The sequence below is a fragment of the Trichechus manatus genome, unplaced genomic scaffold, assembly GCF_000243295.1.
Source record: "Trichechus manatus latirostris isolate Lorelei unplaced genomic scaffold, TriManLat1.0 scaffold00022, whole genome shotgun sequence".
Classification (NCBI taxonomy): domain Eukaryota; kingdom Metazoa; phylum Chordata; class Mammalia; order Sirenia; family Trichechidae; genus Trichechus; species Trichechus manatus.
In genome coordinates, this window is record NW_004443958.1 from 18,775,323 (window position 1) to 18,798,612 (window position 23,290).

Here is a 23,290-nt window from a genome sequence, read left to right on the forward strand (position 1 = left end):
CCCAGGTGTTACTGATGGACCCCAAAGTTTGAAAATCACTGGGTCAGGGTATTGGAGGCTTTTTCTGCATCCTGGACAAACGAGGTACAGCAGTGCTACTAATGACCCATTTTAAAATGACCCAGATACTCGCAATGTGACTTTAAACCCAGTATCCCGTGTGGATATGTGCAGAGTAGGGAAATTCCTGGTCTTGGCCGCAGAAGGAAGCTTGATGGTGCTTGAGTTGAGATTCTTTTCTTGATTTAGGTTCTTTCGAGTAAGTATTCCATACTGCAGAATCTTTAAAACCCGTGTGACTGTCTTCCTAATTAGCTGATATTTCTTCGAGTTCGTCATTAACTCCTTTAATTGTCCTTATTTTTGTAGACATATGGGACACTTCGCAGGTTAGCCTCAAGCGCGTGTTTTGTCTTCTCGTGGGTAAAGAGGAATTATTTTGTGATATTAGAGAGATTTTTGTAATGCTGTGGAAAATCTTTAAGTCATCTTGATAAAAATCTTTAAATAATCTTGATGTAAAGATTACTTTTAACTTCTTACACATGTGTGGATAGGATGAACTTTGGTTCCTTTACATAGTACTGTGTATCCTTAACTCCATGTTCTTGGACTCTGCGTTCAGTAAGTATGTCAACAGTTTATATTTTAATTTTATTCCTCTAGGCTGGAAGAATATCATAATCATGATTAATGTCAGTTTATTATTCTAAATTCATGTTCACATTATTCAGTGAATATTTGAAATTAGTATGTACTGATTAATCTTTCTGAGAAAGCAAAGGGAAAGGAATAAACACCTATTTCTTGAAAGTTAAAGTTTCAAATGAAATTTAATGATAAAAACGCAATATTACCATCCGATGACATTTTAAAAAAATTAGTTATGTTCTTGGCTTATCTAGGTTCATTGAGTGGATATAGAAAACTTGTTGCTTTTTAAATGTATGATTTACTCTGCAGAATGACTTTAACTAGGATAAGCATGGTGTATTTTCCATAGTTAAGAATTCAGATTTCATGTCTGGACTGGAGGGCAAGTGCAATGCTTGAGTTGTCTGTCCTTATTATTGCTAATATTTGTCATACTGCATTTTCTATGATTGAATAAAAGTCTGGTACCGATCAATGGTGCTGATATGAGGTCAGGAGTATTCATAGTGCCTTTTCTCTCCTTTGGTAGCCAGAGTTGCTAGAATGGCTGGGATGGTGCAGTGGATAGTGCTACTTCTCAGAAATTCTGTTTGTAGAATACATTTCCAACATGTCAGGTACATAAGCAGAAACTGCAAAATTATTATTTACTTTAGGAATATTTTTAGGAAGAAAACCCTCTTTAAATAAGCTGAGGTTTTGTTGTTGTATTTTTTAAATGTCAAATTAAATGAGAGGCTCATTTACAAGCTCAGCCAGTTAATCCTTAAGGGTTTAGCCAAATTAAAGTAATGCTTTTCTGTAAAATGAAGGGCTTGGAGATGATCACTAGGGTCTCTCAGATTCTAAAATTCTGAAAGTGACCAGTGCTCTAAGTCATAGAATTATTCCGCTGTTGCCGTTTTTAAAATATACTTGCTTATTTGGAATTTTGGTACTCATTCCTTGAAACTGGTGTTGATAAGTAGAACCCAATCAAGCATAGTAAATGCCTGAAGGAGCATCAATTTCATATCAGCTTCTTTGGAGTTATTCTGGAGATAATACTCTTTCTGAGAAAGCAACTACCTGGAAGAATGCCTGGCTGAAAGCTGTCCAGATACTAGGACAATTTTGTGATCAAGTCACTGTATTGAGCGTATATTTTGCAGCAGTCACTAGGCATGATTCAAAACGTTTCACGGAATGATTTTTTCAAACCTATAATTTGACACATCATTTCTCTAAAGGCTTTTATTTTCACCCTCCATTGAAATGACCATTAAGAAGCATTTTGATCTTAAATATTTTCAAACTCTGAATCAGAATTCGAGCTGCAGTGAATGTTAAAGCTTCTTAATCCAGTCATTTTATTTTGCATATTAGAAGGCTGAGACTCTGAGTTTCAGTGACTTGGCTAAAGTCACACATGGAGGAGAACCAGGACTATGGCTAGGGGGAATGGAAACTGAGCCATTCTTTACTTTTAAACTATGCTGTCAGTAATTGTGGTTACTGCTTTCTTTTCCCGTTTAGATACTGGCATTGAGATCTCATCAAATTTGTTAGGCTCTGGTAATGTGGTCATTCCGTGTTTGTTTTTCCTTTGATCAGGCTGGTTATATTTAACTTATTTGCAGTTCATTCTTATGAATGAAATGCAGAATGTGGATGAATTGTGAAGGGTGGCAGTGGTTGAAGTGTTTCCTTTTAGAAACATATTGCGAGCAATCTTAGGAACACTTGACCTAGATATGCGTATTACTGACTTCTGAGCCTTTCTGTGTCGGTTCGTGTTTGTGTGCTCTCTCTCTTTCCATTCTCACCTAGCATCTGTGTATCCTGCCAGAGTTGCGGCTGAAGAGTCTTCTTTCCGCCGTGACCTTTGTCTTGACAGTGCTTTCATTGCTGCCCAGATCTCACCTTTCTGACTCAACTCAGGCTCGTGGGGACATAGCCACCAGTTGCAATCAAGTGAATTCCAACTCACGGCGACCCCATGTGTGTCATAGTAGAACTGTGCTCCATAGGGTTTTTAATGTCCGTTTTTTTCAGCAGTGCATTGCCAGACCTTTCTTCTGAGGCACATCTGCGTGGACTCAAACCACCTTTCTTTCGATTAGCAGCCAAGTGTGTTAACCATTTACACCACCCAGGGACTTCTCTTCGGGACACAGGGCTACATTAAAGATTATATAGGTGGTGGGAGATAAAGCTAGAGAGGGAGATGGGAGCCACAATTGGAAGGGTTTGGTATGCCATAAAAAGAAGCAAATAACTTGACTTGAAATTATGTTCAAGCTGTTAGATAATGGCTGTCTATTTTATGGGCATATTAGCACTTTCCAATTAATGGTTACTGTATAAAACTAAAAAAATGGTTTATTATTAGTAATAGGAATTCATTATTGAATATTGATTGTATGTCAGGCAGTATACTTTGTGCTTTATATGCATTATCTTATTTAATGCTCACTTTCTGAGGGAGGCTCTCTTTGACCTATGTTAGAGTGGAGGGATTGAGATTCAGGCAAGAAGTTAAGTAACATGCCTAATGACAGTAAGTGGTAGAGCTGGAATTGGAACTACGTCAGCCTGACTTTTTTCCATACTACATTGCTCTGAGCCAGGCAGACATTGAACTTACAGTTGTCAGATCCTATTAGTTTCTATAAACACTGTGTCACTTGTGGTTAGCCCTGTGCCTGGTACATGATAGGTGCTTGGTAAATGTTGAAGAAATGAATGATTGAATCTTATATGCAATCAGAGAAATTATTCAGTCTACACAATAACAAGCAAAATGAGGTACAGTAGAAAAGGCAGAAGTTTAAATTGTTGCAGCTTTTTGAGGAAGTAGTTTGGCAATATATTGTTAAGTACCCTAATAATGTTTGTACTCACTGAACCAGAAATTTCACTTTTTGGACTCTATCCTTTAGAAATGATTGAAAACATAGATAAAGATTTCTGCAGGAAGATAGCTGTCACAGTAATATTTATCATAATGAAAACTCAGGAACTACAGTATCCAATAATGGGGAAGTGGTGGAAGTTAAATGTAGAATATGCTTACAGTGAAGTATTTAGCAACCATTAAAAATGGTATTTCTGAAGGTTTTCAGTGGCAGGGGACATACTTGTGAGAAATGGTAGGTGAAAAGGAGAATGTCTAGGGTAGAGAGGGAATGAGGGAGAGTGCTGACACAGTGCAGGGATTGCAAGCAACGTCACAAAACAATTTGTGTATAAATTTTTGAATGAGAAACTGATTTGCACTGTATACTTTAACCAGAAGCACAGTTCAAAGCAAAGGAGGATGTCTGACGTTATGTCAGAATATGCGCAGGAGAGGGGGACTATAACCATCACTCATCTGGTGCTGGGGTTATGGATTATTTTAATTTCTTCTCTATAATTTATGTTTTCCAGATTTTCTGCAGTTAGCGTATATTAATTGTATAATGTTTTTACAACTTTTAACATAAATTTTTCAATTTTTTCAAAAACATGAAATGAAACATTACAATATTGTGCTGAACTGGTACTTCCTTTAGCCTGTAGGAAAGAATTTTGAGTAACTGATCAAATAGTTGACTGTATATAGTGGTTAAGGAGCCCTGGTGGTGCAGTGGTTAAGAGCTCCACTGCTAACCTAAAGGTCGGCGGTTCAAACCCGTCACCTACTCTATGGGAGAAAGATGTGGCACTCTGCTTCGTGAAGATTTACAGCCTTGGAAACCTCATGCGGCAGGTCTACTCTGTCCAGTAGGGTTGCTGTGAGTCGGAGTCGACTAAGGGCAATGGGGGTAGTATATAGTAGTGGTCAAGGAAACAGTACATTTACTATATAATGGCTGTTATATACTAAGAAATGCAACACTCTGTCAGTGACTTGGAGCAGTAGTTGGTGGACTGAGTTATTCCTGAATAGGGAGTAAAATAATGGAATGTTCTTCTTATCTCTGGCATTTTTTTTTTTTTGGCAGGAAGACGAAATAATTCTGGCTTTATTAAGTGGTGGTTTCAATTATGAAGATTGGGATGAATCATTCTGTGTGGGTTTCGTTTTTTGGAGTTTGTGGGATTTTTTTTTTTTTTTTGAATGATTGTGCACTGCAGAGTGAACACAATTCTAAGGAAGTATGATCACAGAATGAATGTTGGCAATTCCTCCTATGATTAATATGTCAAATCTGTCCAAATTCTCTCATCATTTGTATATGCCAAGTTCATTTAATTTTTGAAGTGAGCCAGCTCTTGCGTATGTTCTGAAGCAAACAGGAGCTAATATTATTTTTCCATTTTCCATGTAAGGTATCATATTCTCCCTTTTGCATATTTATTTACTGCTGTCTAACTTTAATATTATTAGAGAGCATAATTCTAATTTTTCTTAAGGACTCACTACTTGTGTTTTTTTTTTTTTCATTATTCCTCTGAATCGTGAGTTTGTTGTGTTCTAAAGTTAGGCATTAAACCATTTGCTCTCAGTCTTCATGAGGAGCTCTGTCCTCTTACTGCTATTTTTTTTCCCCCCTTAGTTGGTGAGTTATTCAACTGTACCTTTGTCTTTTATTACTTAACTCCAGGGTGTTTTTGCTACAGTAGTTTTCTGGATAATACTAAGTGTTCCTCACACCCCTGCTATTTAATTGGTTTTTTTGAACAGCTGTCTTGGAAATTTGCTACAAAGTTCTCTGTGTGTGGTTGCACTTACCTTTAAATGGATCTTACTCCTGCTGGGCAGAGAAAATGAAATGTAATGTGTCCAAGTTTGCCGTTGTCAACTCCTGGGGCCTTGCAAACTTTTCAAAAAAAGTGATGGGCTAAAGGAGGCTCAAAGAGGTAGTCCGTTTATGACATCTGACTTAAATTGATTTATTTTATGAATTTAGTTAAAAGTATTGTTATTAGCTACTTGATCTATTAAATGGAAAAAGATATTACCTCCTAGGGATATTTAGATGGCACTTTGAGGACTGAGGTGCACCTGACTCAAGCCATCGTGTTTTCAATCGTCTCATATGCATGCGAAAACTGGACAGTGAATAAGGAAGACTGAAGAAGAATTGATGCCTTTGAGTTAGGTGTTGGTGAAGAACATTGAATATACTGTGGATTGCCAGAAGAATGAACAAATCTGTCTTGGAAGAAGTAGAGCCAGAATGCTTCTTAGAAGCGAGGATGACGAGACTTTGTCTCACATACTTTGGACATGTTATCAGCAGGGACCAGTCCCTGGAGAAGGACATCATACTTGGAAAAGTAGAGGGTCATCGAAAAAGAGGAAGACCCTCAGTGAGATGCGTTGGCACAGTGGCTGCAGCAATGAGCTCAAATATAGCAACGACTGGGAGGATGGCGCAGGGCGGGCGATGTTTCCTTCTCTTGTCCATAGGGTTGCTATGAGTAGGAACCGACTGGACAGCACCAAACAACAACAGAAATATTTAGATGGAGTGTGTGATTGTTCTTTAAAGGTAGAAATACTTTATGAAAATATTACTTGAATCAGCATATTGTCAGGATCAAGATACTTGGTTCTTGAATTATTATCCCACCGTCTGCTACACTAGAATCCAGAAGGGCATTTGCACAGGGAGGGCAAGTGCATAATAGCTAGGATTTGGGGATTTTTTAATCTAAAAATTGCACCGTAATCTTGCGAAACTCCTTGAGTATTTGCATAGAAGTAAGATAATTTTTTGTTGCTCCCTCATAATTTTCAAGAGTAAATGAAATTTCTTTTTTATCGTTACAGTGATAAATATTACAAATGTATATAGATTCCAGGTTCTTTCTTTGAGTATAATGCCACAGAAAGTCACTTTTCTTTTCATGTCATCACTACTATAAGCCTTACCTTTGAACTTGAGGAAAATTTAGTAATACGTTGAAATCTTATGGGGCTTCTGATTTGGTTTATGATCCACTTAAAAATATTGATTTAGAAAGGGTTAGATTGCTTTCTTAGGGTTTTGATTAAGAACTTTGTCTTTGTCTATATTAGCTGTGACCATAGTATGTGTTTATAATAAATTAATACATGAAAAATTAAAGGTGTCTTGGGTTTTTGACTTTGTCTTACCAAAATCTCATGTGTGGAGTAAGTACATACAAAATGCTTACCATTTTTATGTTTTAGTGGGAAGTTTGGGGAGAGTGCATCTATCAAGCATTGCACTTTGAAAGTCTGAATTAGTAATTTTTTCATTAAAGTTTTCACTTAGCTAGATGTGCTCAGCAAGTTCTTTGTTTTGTTTTGCTATCTTCAGATGTTGGAAAGAGAAATACTTAAAATATACATTCTATTTAGATGTTGTTTTTAGGTGCCCTCACACCACACGTTCCACACCCATTGCCTTTGAATCAATTCTGACTCCTAGCAACCCTGTAGGACAGTAGAACTGCCCCATAGGGTTTCCAAAGAGAGCTGGTGGATTTGAACTGCTGACCTTTTGGTTAGCAGCCGAGCTCGTAACCACTGTGCAGCCAGGGCTCCGTTGCTCCATAATCTCTTACGATCCACACAGTTGAATGCCTTTGCATACGCAATAAAACACAGGTAAACATCTTTTTGGTATTCTCTGCTTTCAGCAAGGATCTATCTGACATCAGCAGTAATATCCCTCATAACACATCCTCTTCTGAACCCTTTTTGAGTTTTTGGCAGTTCTCTGTTTATGTAATGCTGCAGTCGTTTTTTAATTATCTTTAGCATAATTTTATTTATATGTGATATTAATGATATTGTTAAATAATTTCTGCATTCCTTTGGATCATACTTCTTTGGGATGGGCACAGATATGGATAGATCTCTTCCAGTCAGTTGGCCAGGTAGCTGTCTTCCAAATTTCTTGGCATAGATCAGATTGAAACATCTCAATTGGTATTCTGTCGATTCCTGGAGTGAGTCTTGTTTTTTATCAATGCCTTCAGTGCAGCTTGGACTTCTTCCTTCAGTACCATTGGTTCTTGATCATATGCTACCTCTAAATGGATGAATGTTGACCAGTTCTTTTTGGTACAGTGAGTCTGTGTATTCCTTCCATCTTCTTTTGATGCTTCCTATGTCGTTCAATTTTTTGGCCATAGAATCCTTCAGCATTGCAACTCGAGGCTTGAATTTTTTCTTCAGTTCTTTCAGCTTGAGAAATGCCGTGTTTAGTTTTCTGTTTTGGCTATCTAACTCCAGGTCTTTGCAAATGTCATTATAATACTTTACTTTGACTACTTGAGCCGCCCTTTGAAATCTTCTGTTCAGCTCTTTTACTTCATCATTTCTTCCTTTTGCTTTAGCTACTCTACGTTCAAGAGCAACTTTCAGAGCCTCTGCTGACATCCATTTTGGTCTTTTTTGTTTTCTGTCTTTTTAACCACGATTTGCTTTCTTCATGTATGACGTCCTTGATGTCATCCCACAACTTGTCTGGTCTTAGGTCATTAGTGTTCAGTGAGTCAAATCTGTTCTTGAGATGGTCTCTCAATTCAAATGGGATATACTCAAGGCTGTATTTCGACTCTTATGGACTTATTCTAATTTTCTTCACCTTCAACTTGAACTTGCATATGAGTAATTGATGGTCTGTTCTGTAGTCGGCCCCTGGCCTTGTTCTGACTGATGATATTGAGCTTCTCCATCATCTCTTTCCACAGATGTAGTTGACTTGGTTCCTGTGTATTCCGTCCAGCAAGGTCCACGTTTATAGTTGCCATTTATGTTGTAGAAAAACTGTATTTCCCAGTGAGAAGTTGTTGGTCTCACAAAATTCTATCGTGATCTCCAGCATTGTTTCTGTCACCAAGACTGTATTTTCCAACTACTGATCCTTCTTTGTTTGTACCTTTCGTATTCCAGTCACCAGTAGTTAATCAATGCATCTTGATTACGTTTAGATAGATGGTTAGATTGCTACCTGTCTTTTTCGTTGCTATTTAATCAAAATGTAGTCATCTCAAGTCAAATGAAAATCGTTAACATATGGCATAGAAGCTGTGGGTGTCGTGAAATCTGTAAGAAGAACCAATGCTATTGGTATATTAAATTTATTTGTTCCCTAAAAATAATTTTGAAAGTAAAAACACCCCCACAGATTTAACACTTTTGTTACTCTCTGACTAATGAGGAAATAAAAATTTATTTTGTTAAAATTTAGGTAGTTGGGAAATTTTAAAACTGTTTTGAATTTGCCTGAAATAACTCATATCTTCCTTGTGAATATGAAGAGGGTTTTTGATTAAAAACAACCCAAACCATCCTAGTCAATTAAGATCCAAGTCCTTCATTATCTGTGGTAGATGATTTATGCTCATAAAGGTGTCAGATTAATAAATTGAAGAGTTTCTTTTCCTAAGGCATAGTCCTTAGTTTATTAAAGCAGAAATTGTATTTGTCAAAGTTTTTTTTTTTTTTTTTTTTTTTTAAGTTTGGCTTTCAGACTGCAGAAAATCCTTTATCCCCCGCCCCCCCAACACACACACTTTTTTTTTTTCCATACCCAGGTTTCGTTGTGGACCATAGTGTAGCTGTAGGGTTCTAAACTGTAACCTTGGTATTGCAAACACACATTGAGGTCACAATAATTATACAGAAGTAAGGATTTTTTTTTTTCTTTTTAAATTTTTTTATTGTACTTTAGATGAAGGTTTACAGAATAAATAGTTTCTCGTTAAACAGTCAGTACACATATTGTTTTATGACATTGGTTAACAACCCCACGACATGTCAACACTCTCCCTTCTTGACCTTGAGGGCCTTTTTTTTGGTGAAAATATACATAGCCAAAGTTAAACCATTTTGAAAGTTTCTACATGTACAATTCAGTGACATGGATTACATTCTTCCAGCTGTGCTGCTATTCTCACTATCCTTTTCCAAATTATTGCATCACCATTATCTTCAACTCAGTGTCCCCTAGGCTTCCCATCAATCCAGAAGTAAGGATTTTTTAAACAGCTTTATTAATCTATATAATTTACATACCAGAGAGATCAACCTGTTTGAATGAATATGAAAAGAATTGATTTGTATGTGAGAATTACCAGGGCATTCATTACCAATGTGAATTCCCCAATGCCCTACCTTTCCTCCCCCCGCCCCAGATTTATTTATTTTTTTAGTTTTATTGTGGTAAAACATGTAACAAAAAGTTTACCATTTTTCAGTGACGTTAATCATGTTCACCACGTTACACCACCATCACCACTATGCATTTCCGAAAGTTTGCGTCACCCCAGACAGAAACTAACTCCATGCCCTCCACCTCCCCAGCCGCTCGCAAGCACTTACCAACCTTTGTCTCCACACAGTGGCGTTCTAGATACTTCACGTAGGTGGGATCATACAGTATTTGTCTTTTTGTGCCTCACTGATTTCACTCAACATCACATTTTGAAGGTTTCATCCATGTTGTTTCAGAATTTCATTTCTCTTTGTGGCTGAGTAATATTCCATTGCATCTCGATACCACGTTGTGTTTATCCGTTCATCTGCTGATGGGGGGTTGTTTCCACTTTGTAGCCATTGTGACTAGTGCTGCAGTGCACATTGGTGCACGTGTATGTGTTTTGAGTTTCTGCTTTCAGGTCTCTTGGGTATATACTGAGGAGTGGAATTGCTTCCCCCAGGTTTTGATTCACTAGGACCCATACTTTGATAAATTGTAGGAGACTTGCTAAAATTAAAGCTAATGAGTAGTAAGATTCTGAAATTCCAGTTCTTTTTAACGTGTTAATTGTAAAGAAGATATTTCAGGATTTTTAAGCTTACCCAATATATTTTTAGGTTTAAAATTTTAAAGCATCCAGTATGAGATTACCATAATCAGATTACAAGCATTTCAGTTTGTGGAGGGGGAAATTAACTGCTTACTCAAATTATAATAAAGCAGAGAATTCCCACCTGTTGTTACAAAGTAAAAATGGCCTTAGCTTCAAAGCTGAGCTTTTTTAAATATGGCTTTGCTGCTGGGATTTTGGGAAAGATGTGGAGAAATGCTTCAGTTCTTTTCCTTGTTCATTTTGGGACGCTTCTGCACAGAAGTATTTCATTAGTGGTTTTTTGTTGCTGCAAGCTGGAAGTGACAGGGCACTGTGGGTGTGAAGGCTTTAGGACCTCCTCCACAGCCAGCCGTCATTTGGCTGTGAGTCTATAAGGTTGCTATGTGTCGAAATCCATCTACAGCAGCAGGATTGGTTTTGGTTTTTGGTTTGTAAAGGAACCAAGTTCTCTTCCCCTTTATCTGATGTAGCAACGTTGGTGAGTGCTCTGTGCAGCTTTTGCTAGTGTTCTGACATGCTGGGAATTTACCAGTAACTTTTTGTGGAGGCAATCTAACAGCTTAGCAAAGACTTCTCATTTTTTCTTTCATATGTGTTCTTGTATTCTTAGGGACATTGTAGAGCTTAGAATAACTTATAACAGAAAAGAAGATAATTTCCAGGAGTGGAAAGTTTTGTCATATGACAAATAATAAATGTTAGAGAGGTGTGGAGAAACTGGAACACTTACACACTGTTGGTGGGAATGTAAAATGGCACAACCACTTTGGAAATCGATTTGGTGCTTCCTAAAAAGCTAGAAGTGGAAGTACCATACGATCCAGCAATCCTACTCCTTGGAATATACCGTAGAGAAATAAGAGTCGTCACATGAATAGATACACGCACACCCATGTTCACTGCAGCACTTGTTCACAATAGCAAAAAGATGGAAACAACCTAGGTGCCCATCAACAGATGAATGGATAAACAAATTATGGTATACTCACACAATGAATACTATGCAATAGTAAAGAACAATGATGAATCTGCAAAACATAACATGGATGAACCTGGAAGGCATTATGCACAATTTTTTCATTGTGCTTTAAGTGAAAGTTTATAGTTCACATCGGTTTCTCATACAAAAATTTACACACACACGCTCCTCCTTTCCACCCGGATTTCCCATGTCCATTCAGCCAGCTCCTGTCCCTTTTTGCCTTCTCATCTCACCTCCGGACAGGAGCTGCCTGTTTAGTCTCATGTATCTACTTGAGAGCTAAAAAGCACTCTCTTCACAAGTATCATTTTATGTTTCGTAACCCAGTCTAATCTTTGGAGAGATGGCTTCGGGAATGGTTTCAGTTCTGAGCTAACAGAGGGTCCAAGGGCCATGTCTTCCGGGGTCCCTCCAGTCTCAGTCAGACAATTAATTCTGGTCTTTTTAGTAGAATTTGAGTTCTGCATCCCACTTTTCTCCTGCTGTGTCAGGGACCTCTGTTGTGTTCCCTGTCAGGGCGGTCATTGGTGGTAGCCAGGCACCATCCAGATCTTCTGTTCTCAGGCTGATGAAGTCTCTGGTTTATGTGGCCCTTTCTGTCTCTTGGGCTAATACTTTCCTTGTGTCTTTGGTGTTCATTCTCCTTTGCTCTGGGTGGGTTGGGACCAGTTGATGCATCTTCGATGGCTGCTCACTAGCTTTTAAGACCCCAGATGCCAGTCATGAAAGAGGGATGCAGAACATTTTCTTAATAAGCTTTGCTTATGTCAGTTGACCTGCATGTCCCCTGAAACCATGATCCCCAAACCCCTTCCCCAGCTACTCTGTCCCTCTAAGTTTTTGGTTGTATTCACGAAACTTCTTAGCTTTTGGTTTAGTCCAGTTGTGTTGACTTTCCCTGTATTGTGTGTTGTCCTTCCCTTCACCTAAGATAATTCTTATCGACTATCTAGTTAGTGAGTACTCATTTCCCTCCCTCCTCACCCTCATAACCATTGAAGAATATTTTCTTCTGTGTTTAAATCATTTCTTGAGTTCTTATAATAGTGGTCGCATACAATATTTGTCTTTTTGCAACTAAGTAATTTCACTCAGCATAATGCCTTCCAGATTCATCCATGTTATGAGATGTTTTGCAGATTCATCGTTGTTCTTTATTATTGCATAGTATTCCTTGTGTGAGTATACCATAATTTATCCATTCATCTGTTGATGGGCACCTAGGTTGTTTCCATCTTTTTGCTATTGTGAACAGCACTGCAGTGAACATGGGTGTGCATGTATCTATTCATGTGACAGCTCTTATTTCTCTAGGATATATTCCAAGGAGTAGGACTGCTGGATCGTATGGTACTTCTATTTCTAGCATTTTAAGGAAGCGCCAAATAGATTTCCAAAGTGGTTGTACCATTTTACATTCCCACCAACAGTGTGTAAGTGTTCCAGTCTCTCCACAGCCTCTCTAACATTTATTATTTTGGTGTTTTTTGGATTAATGCTAACCTTGTTGGGGTGAGATGGTATCTCATTGTAGTTTTGATTTGCATTTCTCTAATGGCTAATGAGCGTAAGCATTTCCTCATGTATCTGGTAGCCACCTGGATGTCTTCTTTAGTGAAGTGCCTGTTCGTATCGTTTGCCCATTTTTAAATTGGGTTATTTGTCTTTTTGTTGTTGAGGTTTTGCAATATCTTGTAGATTTTAGAGATTAGACGCTGATTGGATTTGTTGTAGCCAAAAATTTTTCCCACTCTGTAGGTTGTCTTTTTACTCTTTTGGTAAAGTCTTTCGATGAGCGTAAGTGTTTGATTTTTAGGAGCTCCCAGTTATCTAGTTTCTCTTCCGGTATTTGTGCATTGTTAATGCTTTGTATTCTGTTTATGCCATGTATTAGGGCTCCTAGCGTTGTCCCTATTTTTTCTTTTGTGATCTTTATCATTTTAGATTTTATATATAGGTCTTTGATCCATTTTGAGTTAGTTTTTGTGCATGGTGTGAGGTATGGGTCTTGTTTCATTTTTTTGCAGATGGCTATCCAGTTATGCCAACACCATTTGTTAAAGAGACTGTCTTTTCCCCCAATTAATGGACTTTGGGCCTCTGTCAAATATCAGCTGCTCATAGGTGGATGAATTTATGTCTGGCTTCTCAATTCTGTTCCATTGGTCTGTGTATCTGTTGTACCAGTACCAGGCTGTTTTGAATACCATGGTGGCATATTAGGTTCTAAAATCAGGTAATATGGGCCTCCCGCTTTGTTCTTCTTCTTCAGGAGTACTTATCCGGGGCCTCTTCCCTTTCCATATGAAGTTGGTGATTTGTTTCTCCATCTCATATGACAAATTCTTGACTAGGGTGTCACTTCTCCATTCTCCACCATCTGAGTTGATTTTTGTACCTTTGGAGAACTGGAGTAACAATCGTACAATATTTTGGCAGCTGCAAAATATTTTGACTACGTTGTTTCAGTCTCCAAGTTAAATAGTTCAGATTATTTAAAAAAAAAAAAAAAAAGCAACCATCTTAGAAATGCAGTGTCATATATAAGCTGTTACGAGCACAGGCTCTTAACTGAATACATCACTTCTGCTGTGTAACCTTGGGCACATTACTTTTACCTTCTGATTCCCTCTTTATAAAGTGTAAATGCTGATACTTACCTGATAGGAATATTATGAGGATTAAGTAAGATAAAATCTGGAATATAGTAGCACTCAGAAATTTGTTGAATACATTCTAAAAGAATCAGACTGGCAGATGATGAATAGGTAAAATCAGAGTTTTTGGGGTAGATCAAGCCCTGTAGGTATTTTATTGGAACTCTGGTGGCTCAGTGGTTGAGGGCTTGGCTCCTAACTTGAAGATCAGCAGTTCGAATCTTCCAGCTGCTCCTTGGAAACCCTGTGGGGCAGTTCTGCTCTGTCCTGTGGGGTCACCATTTTATTAGGTCTTCTGATTTTTTTCTTGTTAGTGTATGTGTGTGTATATATATGTGTGTGTTATATATTTTTTAAAATTTATATATATATATATACACACACACACATATATATACAGCAAATCAAACCTGTTGCTGTCAAGTTGATTCTGACTGATATGTGCACCAGGACTCCCTCTCTCTATATATATATGTATATATATCAGTATCGCTGAAACATGAACCAGTTCAACAATTTCTACATATACAGTTCAGTGGCATTGATTACATTCAAGTTGTGCAGCCATTGTTGCCCTCGTTTTCCAAATTGTTCTTCCCCATTGACATGAACTCATTGCCCGCTAAGCTTCTGTCTGACCTTTTGAGTTGCTGTTGTCAATTTGATCCATATAGGTAGTTCTTCAGAAGAGCACGATGTTTAAGGCAAACATTCTTTACTAAATAAGCTAACTTATTGTTCTGTTTAAAGAGGACTTCAGGGGATATTTTTGGTTTAAGGCTTAAAGATTGTCTTAGGACAAGAGTTTGGGGGGTTCATCCAGCCTCAATGGCTCCAGAAGTCTGGATTCCTTGAAAATTTGAAATTCTGTTCCACATTTTACCCTCTTTTGATTAGGATTCTTCTAGAGAATCTTTGATCCCATTTTCAGTAATGGTATTCAGGCACCATCCCGATCTTCTGGTCTCATGGCAAAGGAGGCATTTGTTCATCGCCATTCTATTTCCCCCTATTCCTAACTCTTTCTCTTCCTCTGCTGCTGCAGGCGAATAGAGGCCAATTGTTGTGCCTTGGATGGCTGCTTGCAAGCTCTTAAGACCCCAGGCACTATGCAAGGAACTAGAGATTTTCTGCTGTATTTTGCACTGCATCTGTGAAACTAGAGTTTGTGCTTATGGATACTTGCATTTATTATTCAATGTATTTGAAATGAAAGTGAACCAGATTTTTTACTTATACAACATGTTTCTATTTTTTAAAATCATAAAATTTATTAAAATTTAATGTAAACTGATTGTATACTCACTTTTTCTTTTCCTAAGACTAAACATTCATTTACCTAAACTTGAAGAAAATTGGTGGAATTGAGCAAAAATTCCTTCTTTCTTTGTCTTAGTTATTTTGTGTTCTACCATTGGAATCGGGAAGGAATGTTTGAGTTTGAGTGATTAGACTGTCAAGGGGTCAATTAAATTGTCTGAGAGCTGACTTGGAGTCATTCTGACGTTTGACATGAGTTCAGGAATGGTACGTATCTACTCAGTTTAGAATATACTGGACTACATGATATATGAAATCTTACTTGTATTCGTTTGCTAGGGCTGCCACAGCAAAGTACCACAAACTGGGTGCCTTAAAACAGCAGGAATTTATTTTCACAGTTCTGGAGGCTGAAAGTCCGAAATCAGGGTGTCAGCAGGGCTGTGTTCCCTCTGAGGAGTCTAGGGTAGAATCTTACCCAGTCTCTTCTAGCTTCTGGTGTTTTCTGGCAATCCTTGGCATTCCTTGGCTTCGGGCAGCATAAACCCAATCTCCACCTCTGTCTGCACAATCCTTCTTCCCTCCATGTCTCCAAATCTCTCTTTTCTTATAAGGACACCAGTCAATTGAATTCGGCGCGTACCCCAATATTCACTATGACCTCATTTTAACTTGATTACATCTACAAAGACCCTATTTCCAAGTAAGATCACATTTATAGGTGGGGGCAGTTATGACTTCAATATATCTTTTTGGGAGACACAATTTAACCCACAACACTTGTCCATTGTTTTTAAAAAATTATCTTAACATCTGGCTTTAGTCCTCCATTTATTCTAATAAATGGATAAATGGATAACTTTGGTACCACAAATTAATATACCTGAGCTTAACAACTTAGAACTCTCCCACCTGCCCTGATTGTCAACATTTGCCTTGGTTTTCCAGAAAAAAAATTATGCTTAATTTTAGACTCTTTGTCTTTCTTCTTCAACAGTTTGTTGTAAATTTTCTTTTAAGTTCCTTTTGCTTCTTGCTTTTTCTCTTTTTTTTTTGCCCATTCACTGTTATGAGTTATGTTTTAAATTGTTAAACCTTCTGTTCTACAACTTAAAATAGATTTCGCCCCCAGAAGCTTTTTGTAATTGGAGTGCGTATTATCTCACTACAGAATTTATGTTATCCATACCATTTTTTTTTAAGGCACAGGTATTCTGTGCACATAAAATGGTATGAGCAAATGCATTAGAATGAAAAAATTGGGGGCTTGATTTGAGAGCTGTGAGTGTTCCGTTTCTAATGTGGAGGATGTAAGGCTGAGCTTATCAGTGAGACATAAATTGGAAAGATTTTAATTTTGTCAAAGTATAACTACATCATTTTTCTAATTTTTAAATATATGTGTGTTTATGTCCGTGTAAGTCTAAAAATTATTAATCGTACGTTTTTTAAAATAAGTGATTTAAATTTTTATAAATGTACTCTGAATGGACTATCTTTTAAATTGTGTAATTGTGGATACCATATTAATAACCTTTTCCATTACATTTTTAATGTATTTGCGGCATACAATAAAATGTTTAGTACTTATATTCCTTCTAGTGTGTTCTTTTTATCTTATATAAACTTCACAGATTTTTCAGAGGCATCTGGGAAAATGTCAGGCTTTCTTTTTTTTTGTTTTTACTTTGGGAAATTGGAAATACCATATTCAGACTCTTTCCAAGGAAGAATAAAAGGCTGTTATTGTCAGTCTAGACTTGAACTTTAAGGATTAATCTGGTTTTAGTATGAAGTGTTTTCTATACCGAGAACTTCAGTAGACTTTTTTGTCACCTGCATGATGAGTTGATTCAGAAGGAGGGGGTATTAAAGCATAAAAATGAGAAAAAAATGAAAAGCCACATTAGCTAACTAGGTAACAACTCCTATGTAACCTTCTTCGCCAGTGTGCAGTGGGAAGAACTTCTTACAAATCTTCAGTGCCTTCACCTCAGCTTTGCTTACAAAGCAGTGTTCTTTGACTTACAAAAGTATTAATAGAAATATAGATAAATAAAATAGATTTTGAAATTGACTTTGGTAGATTTAGTAAGTTTATTCTTTCTTTGGGAGCTCCTGAGTGGTTAACACACTCAGCTGCTAACTGAGAGTTTGGAGGTTCAAGCCTATCCAAAGGCCCCAGGAAAAAGACCTGGTGATCTACTGCTGAAAAATCAGCCATTGAAAACCCTATGGAGCACAGTCCTGCTCTGACACACGTGGGGTCGCCGTGAGTCAGATCAACTTGACGGCATTTGGAAACAAACAAATCTTTCTTTGAGTAGTTAAAAATTCAAATTCTTTTTTCAAATGGTGTATCTTTGACTATGTATATTTTCACCAAAAAAAAAGAAGAGAATGTTGACATATTGTGGGGTTGTTAACTAATGTCATAAAACAATATGTGTACTGACTATTTAATGAGAAACTATTTGTTCTGTAAACCTTCACCTAAAGTACAATAAAAAGAAAAAAAATATCAAATTCTGCAGAACAGCAGTTAGCATTTTTGACATTTAACTTGTGTTCTAAATCCCTCTTGGTTTACTTTACTGTAATTGCTATTTCCTACTAATGCCAACAGTTGCTATTCAGATCTCCCCTTTTAGGTCATAAAAAATGATCTTTATTGGATTGTTTCTCGTGAAAATTAAGGACCAGCATAGAAGTTATTACCAAAATATGATTATTTGTTTTTCATACCATAGGAATCATTTCTAGGTACTCCCCTGAACAATTTTATGTATTCAGAAATAACACTAATAAACATCTAATTAAACTTCAGCTATTTTAACAGAATCTAAAAATATGATTATATTTTTAAAAGTCTACTCTTTATGCTGTGCTAAGTACATGAAATGCATTCGATATCGTTGTCCTAAATCGGGTTTTAATTGACAGGTCTCCATACCTTACTTTGTCCTTGCTTCTGTGTTTTCCCTCATAGTTGTTAATGTGATTATCTTAAATTTTTCACCAGGTAGTTTTTTTAAACAGTCAACATACTAATCTCATAATTGCATTGTTTTCTTCATCCTACTGCCCTACTCAAACACTGAGAATTATTCACGTTGCCTACAAAGTGACATTGAAATTCTCATCCATGTACCCAGGATCTTCTAAAATTTCAAGGATAGAGAACTATATATTAATATAGACATTTGTACAGCTACTGCTAATTTACCTTTCTGGGTGTGTGTGTCGGGGGGGGTTGTTTGTTTGTTTTTCCTTCTAGAGCCCAAAGCTAAATCTCCAGTTCAGCCAGGGTAGTCAGTTTACTGCTCCAGAACATCCCTTGTTTTCCTCGGCCCTCCTGGAATACCCCTGCCCCCTCTGTTCGTTTTCTTCCCGTTCTCCAAAGGCTGACTCATAGCTCAGATCTCCAGCAATGAAAAGCTTTTCCTAATCAGCCCAGGTCACAAAGCTCTTCCTCCCTCCAGTTTCTAAGAAGTTGTCTATCCTACTCATTTTCTGTTCATGCTTAGCTAAGCTCATTTTTCACATCCTCTAAGAAGCTTTTTGAGACTATTCCAGTTAGAATTTAATTTCTCATTTATATTTTGTTAATACGGTTTATGTGTGGGTCTTCTACCCTTTCAAACATGGGAGTCCTTGGTAAATATTTTCTATTGCTGGTCTTTTTTGTGCCTTCCACAGTACCTTGTAGAATGTTTTCCGCATAATCGTTATTTATTGATATGTTTACATTTGAGTTGTAATGTCATGTGCATTTAGAGTTAGAGTGAACCTTAAAGAGGTCACTTAATCTCACCTCTTGCTGGGAAGAGTCTTGACAGCGGCTGACAGATGGTCCTGTGTGGAAGCTCTCAGTGAGCTCTGAATAGTTTTGACTGGTTATATCCAAGTTCTGAGCCCTGGTGGTGCAGTGGTTAAGAGCTCGGCTGCTAAACAAAAGGTCAGCAGTTCAAATTCACCAGCTGCTCCTTGGAAACCTTATGGGACAGTTCTACTCTGTCCTATAGGGTTGTTATGGGCTGGAGTCAATGGCAGTGGGTTTGGTTTTTTTTTTAAATATCCAAGTTCTATCCTTTGAGGACATCACAGACTGATCCCTCTTTTACATGACATCCTTTAAATATTTGAATGATAACCTAATATTTTAACACTTAAACCGTGTTACACATTCTGTGCTAAGCGTTTTTTTAACTTAAAGAATGATTTTTTTTTTATTTAAACATTATAAATTGCATCTAACCCGATGCCGTCGAGTCAGTTCTGACTCATAGCAATCGTATAGGGCAGAGTAGAACTGCCCGTAGGGTTTCCAAGGCAGCTCGTGGATTTGAACTGCTGACCTTTTGGTTAGCAGCCAAGCTCTTAACCACGGCGCCACCAGGGCTCCAAGTTGCATCTAGTAGCCTTCACATACACGGTACCACAATCCATCTATAATTAGTCAAACTTAACAGCAGTTCATTTTTGCAGAATCATGAATTAGGGCAAAACTTTCAATTTAGCTTTTGTGTGCAGATAATGCATTGCACCCCATTTCTGACCACTAATGTAAAACAAAGAACATCCAGAGAACTGCATAAAAATTGTTATGATTTCAGAGTACGTTAAATTTGCAAGGAGGCACTGTGGACTGAAACTTCTTAGTACAGACAGACAGGAATCCAGACCCAAATTTGTTTATAACATGTTGTTGTTAGGTGCTGTCAAGTTGGTTCTGATTCATACTGACCCTGTGTACATCAGAACTAAACACTACCCAGTCCTGTGCCATCCTCAGAATCGTTGTTATGCTTGAGCCCATTGTTGTAGCCACTGTGTCAGTCCATCTCATTGAAGGTCTTCCTCTTTTTCACTGACCCTCTACTTTACCAAACATGATGTCCTTCTCCAGGAACTGATCCCTCCTGATAACAAGTCTCTCCATCCTTGCTTCTAAGGAGCATTCCTATCACAGAGAAGCAGGAAAAAAGTGACTGGCAGAATGCAGATCTGAAAGAGAAACCGCTGAGAGTTCAAAGCTCTGGCTCATTCATTGATTGATTCATTCAGCACCTAGGTATTTAACACTTACTGTGTGCTGGGCACTAGGCAGGTGCTGAAGATACAGAGGTGGACAAGACAAATTTAGCGCCTACATTTTAGAACTTGCTCAGTTCCATCTTCCAGACTCACTGGTAAAATAAGTCATTCCTCCTTTTCTGCTATAGCATAAGTCTTCTCAAAGGAAAAGAGGGACCGGGGAATAGTTCCCCCAAAGAATGTAGCCCTTTCTCTAGCCATTGTATGTTAAACAAATCTCAGGGACTATGATAATTTTAAGGACACAATGATATGAAATACAGATAAGCAACTAGAGGAATCTTTTAGGAAAAAGAAAAATTCCAAAATTCTAGAGATCTCAGCCGCAGATACTGGCGCATTGTTGACAGGGATAGGTCTTTATCACAGCCGCATCTTCTGTTAAGTCTTCTCTGAATGTCCTGGCATTTATTATTTCTATCACTCATTTGGTGTCATATGTAGTATTATACACGATTCATTTATTGTAGTGTATAAGATCGTATGGATTGAGCCAGTAGTGTAACTTCTCTGTTGCACAACTTAAATAAGGACATTGTCCCAAATAAGTACATGATATGTAAATGTCATATACTTAATTCTTTAAATCATATAAGGGGTGTGGCTCTCGAGAGCAGTGGCTCCCAAACTTGGGTGTCCATGAGGGCCGTGGTAGGGGAGATGCTTTTTAGAAATAGGAATTCTGGTCCCCCCCCCCACCCAGAGATTGAGGCCAGAGAATATTCAGTTTTGAAGTACTCCAGGAGATGCTTCAGATTGCTCAAAGGGCACACTTAAACCAAAACCAAACCCATTGCCTCTGAGTCAATTCTGAAAGGTCACAGCTTTGAAAACACTATGGAGCAGTTCTACTCTGTACACACTGGGGTCACCATGAGTCAGAGTCGACTCGACAGCAACCAATAACGGCAGTTGTTGGATACTTGTAGAAGTAAAACTCAGTAAACTTGTTTTTTTTTTTCTTTTCTTTAAACCAGTCTTCATGTTTCTTTTTTCCCTTATTTTTCTCTTTTATCTGCCCTGGCTGGCAACTTGTTCTTATTTTGTGGCTGTAACCAAAAATTTGACTACTTTGTTTGATGCCTGTAGACATGTCCCAGTAAGCAATCAGAGAGAATTAAGTACAATAATCATATGCTCTGGTTTGCCTGGGACAGAGTTTATGCTGTTGGTCCTGGCATAATTACTAATAGCACCCTCAGTCACTCTCAAGATGCTAAATTCTATAAGCACCCTTGGACCTTGGAACTGTCTAAATCAGTGACTCCTAAATTGAGTTCTTGGCTTCACTTGTCCATAGGGTCCTGGCAGGGCCTCTACAAGCTCGTCTTTTGTTGGATTAATGTTGATGGCACTTTCTGTATTTGGATTTCTAAAGTGATTATTTCGTGGACCCCCAAGCTTGAGTGTCTTCTAACAAGTATTGCTAGTTGCATCTTTATTTTTGGTGAGAATTTTTGCTTTTTGTATGTGGAATATTTGAACTATGGAAGGTTTCAGCCATCTCAAGCTTTTTTGCCCTTTCAAACTAGTTTTGAAATAGGTGAGAATTTCTGGGCCATTAACTATGTCCAGGCATTGTTATAACAAAACAGTAAGTATAAATGTGAATCTCCCTTTTCAAAAAGACACTTACAAAGCAGTATTCTGTGGTGTTCCATGAAATTTTGTTCAGGTTGTTTAAGAGTTATTTACAGAAAATTCTGTACCTACAAGCAGGATAACTAAAGAGAAAGTTGTAAGTTCAGTATTTTGTGTCCTTTTTCAAGTGAAAGAAGGACTGTCAGCTATTGGATATACATTGATCTCAGTTTTTGATTATTGTTGAAAACTTTTTTTTTTTTAAGTAAAATAATCTTGTATTGGCTCTTGAGTAGCTTTTTAATTTTGTGTATTTACCGAACTTTGCTCTGAGAAGTGGGAAGGAAATTCCTGTAGAAAGATCCAAAAGATACTGATTTTTTTGAAGTGTAGTCCAGAAATGGAGACTGTCAGCACTCTTAATGACTCTGCCAACTGGCTCCCTAGCTGGGCACTAAATTCCACAAGAGATTTATTTATTTATTTATTTATTGCTTGCTAGAGTTTTTGTTAGACTGTGTTTTAGTAGGATTCTTAAGATACATTAATGCTCAGTATTTTGCGTTTTCACTTTTATTATAAATTCTGTGAAGTCTGATTTACCTTTCCTTTCCTTTTCCTTCGTAATCATTATCCCCAGCATTTATCTTCTTGTTAGGTGCCATCAAGTTGCTTCCGACTCATATTCCTATGTACAACATGTTATTTCTATGTACAACCCTGTGTACAACAGAACAAAACACTGCCCGGTACTGCGCCATCCTCACAATCGTTGCTATGCTTGAGCCTACTGTTGTAGCCACTGTGTCATTCTATCTCGTTGAGGGTCTTCCTCTTTTTTGCTGACCCTCTACTTTTCCAAGCATGATGTCTTTGTCCAGGGACTGGTCGGTCCTTCCTCATAACGTGTCCAAAATAACATGAGACGAAGTCTCGCCGTCCTTGCTTCTAAGGAGCATTCTGGCTGTACTTTTATCTTAAACCACCAAAAAACCAACCCACTGCTGTCGAGTCAGTTCCGATGCAGCAACTCAGTAGGACAGAGTAGAACTGGCCCACAGTGTTTCCACGGAGCGGCTGGTGGATTTGAACTGCCAGCCTTTTGGTTAGCAGTTAAAGCTCTTAACCGCCGTGCCACCAGGGCTCCACTTTTATCATAGACCTGTACAAAAATTTCCCCCCAGAATATATTTGTTGTGCAAAGCAAATATCAGTGTGATAGTACTGTGGTTTGGATTCAAGAGGAAAATAATTGCTCAAATAGTGTTTTATTTTTAGAACAATTACACATAGAGAA

General features: G+C 37.7%; 1 protein-coding gene across 2 annotated transcripts in view; it reads left to right on the forward strand.

The window, feature by feature from the left end:
• The window catches only part of EFR3A (EFR3 homolog A), a 101,035-nt gene that overhangs the window by 954 nt on the left and 76,791 nt on the right, over positions 1-23,290 (forward strand). The gene's annotated exons all lie outside the window — the stretch shown is intronic.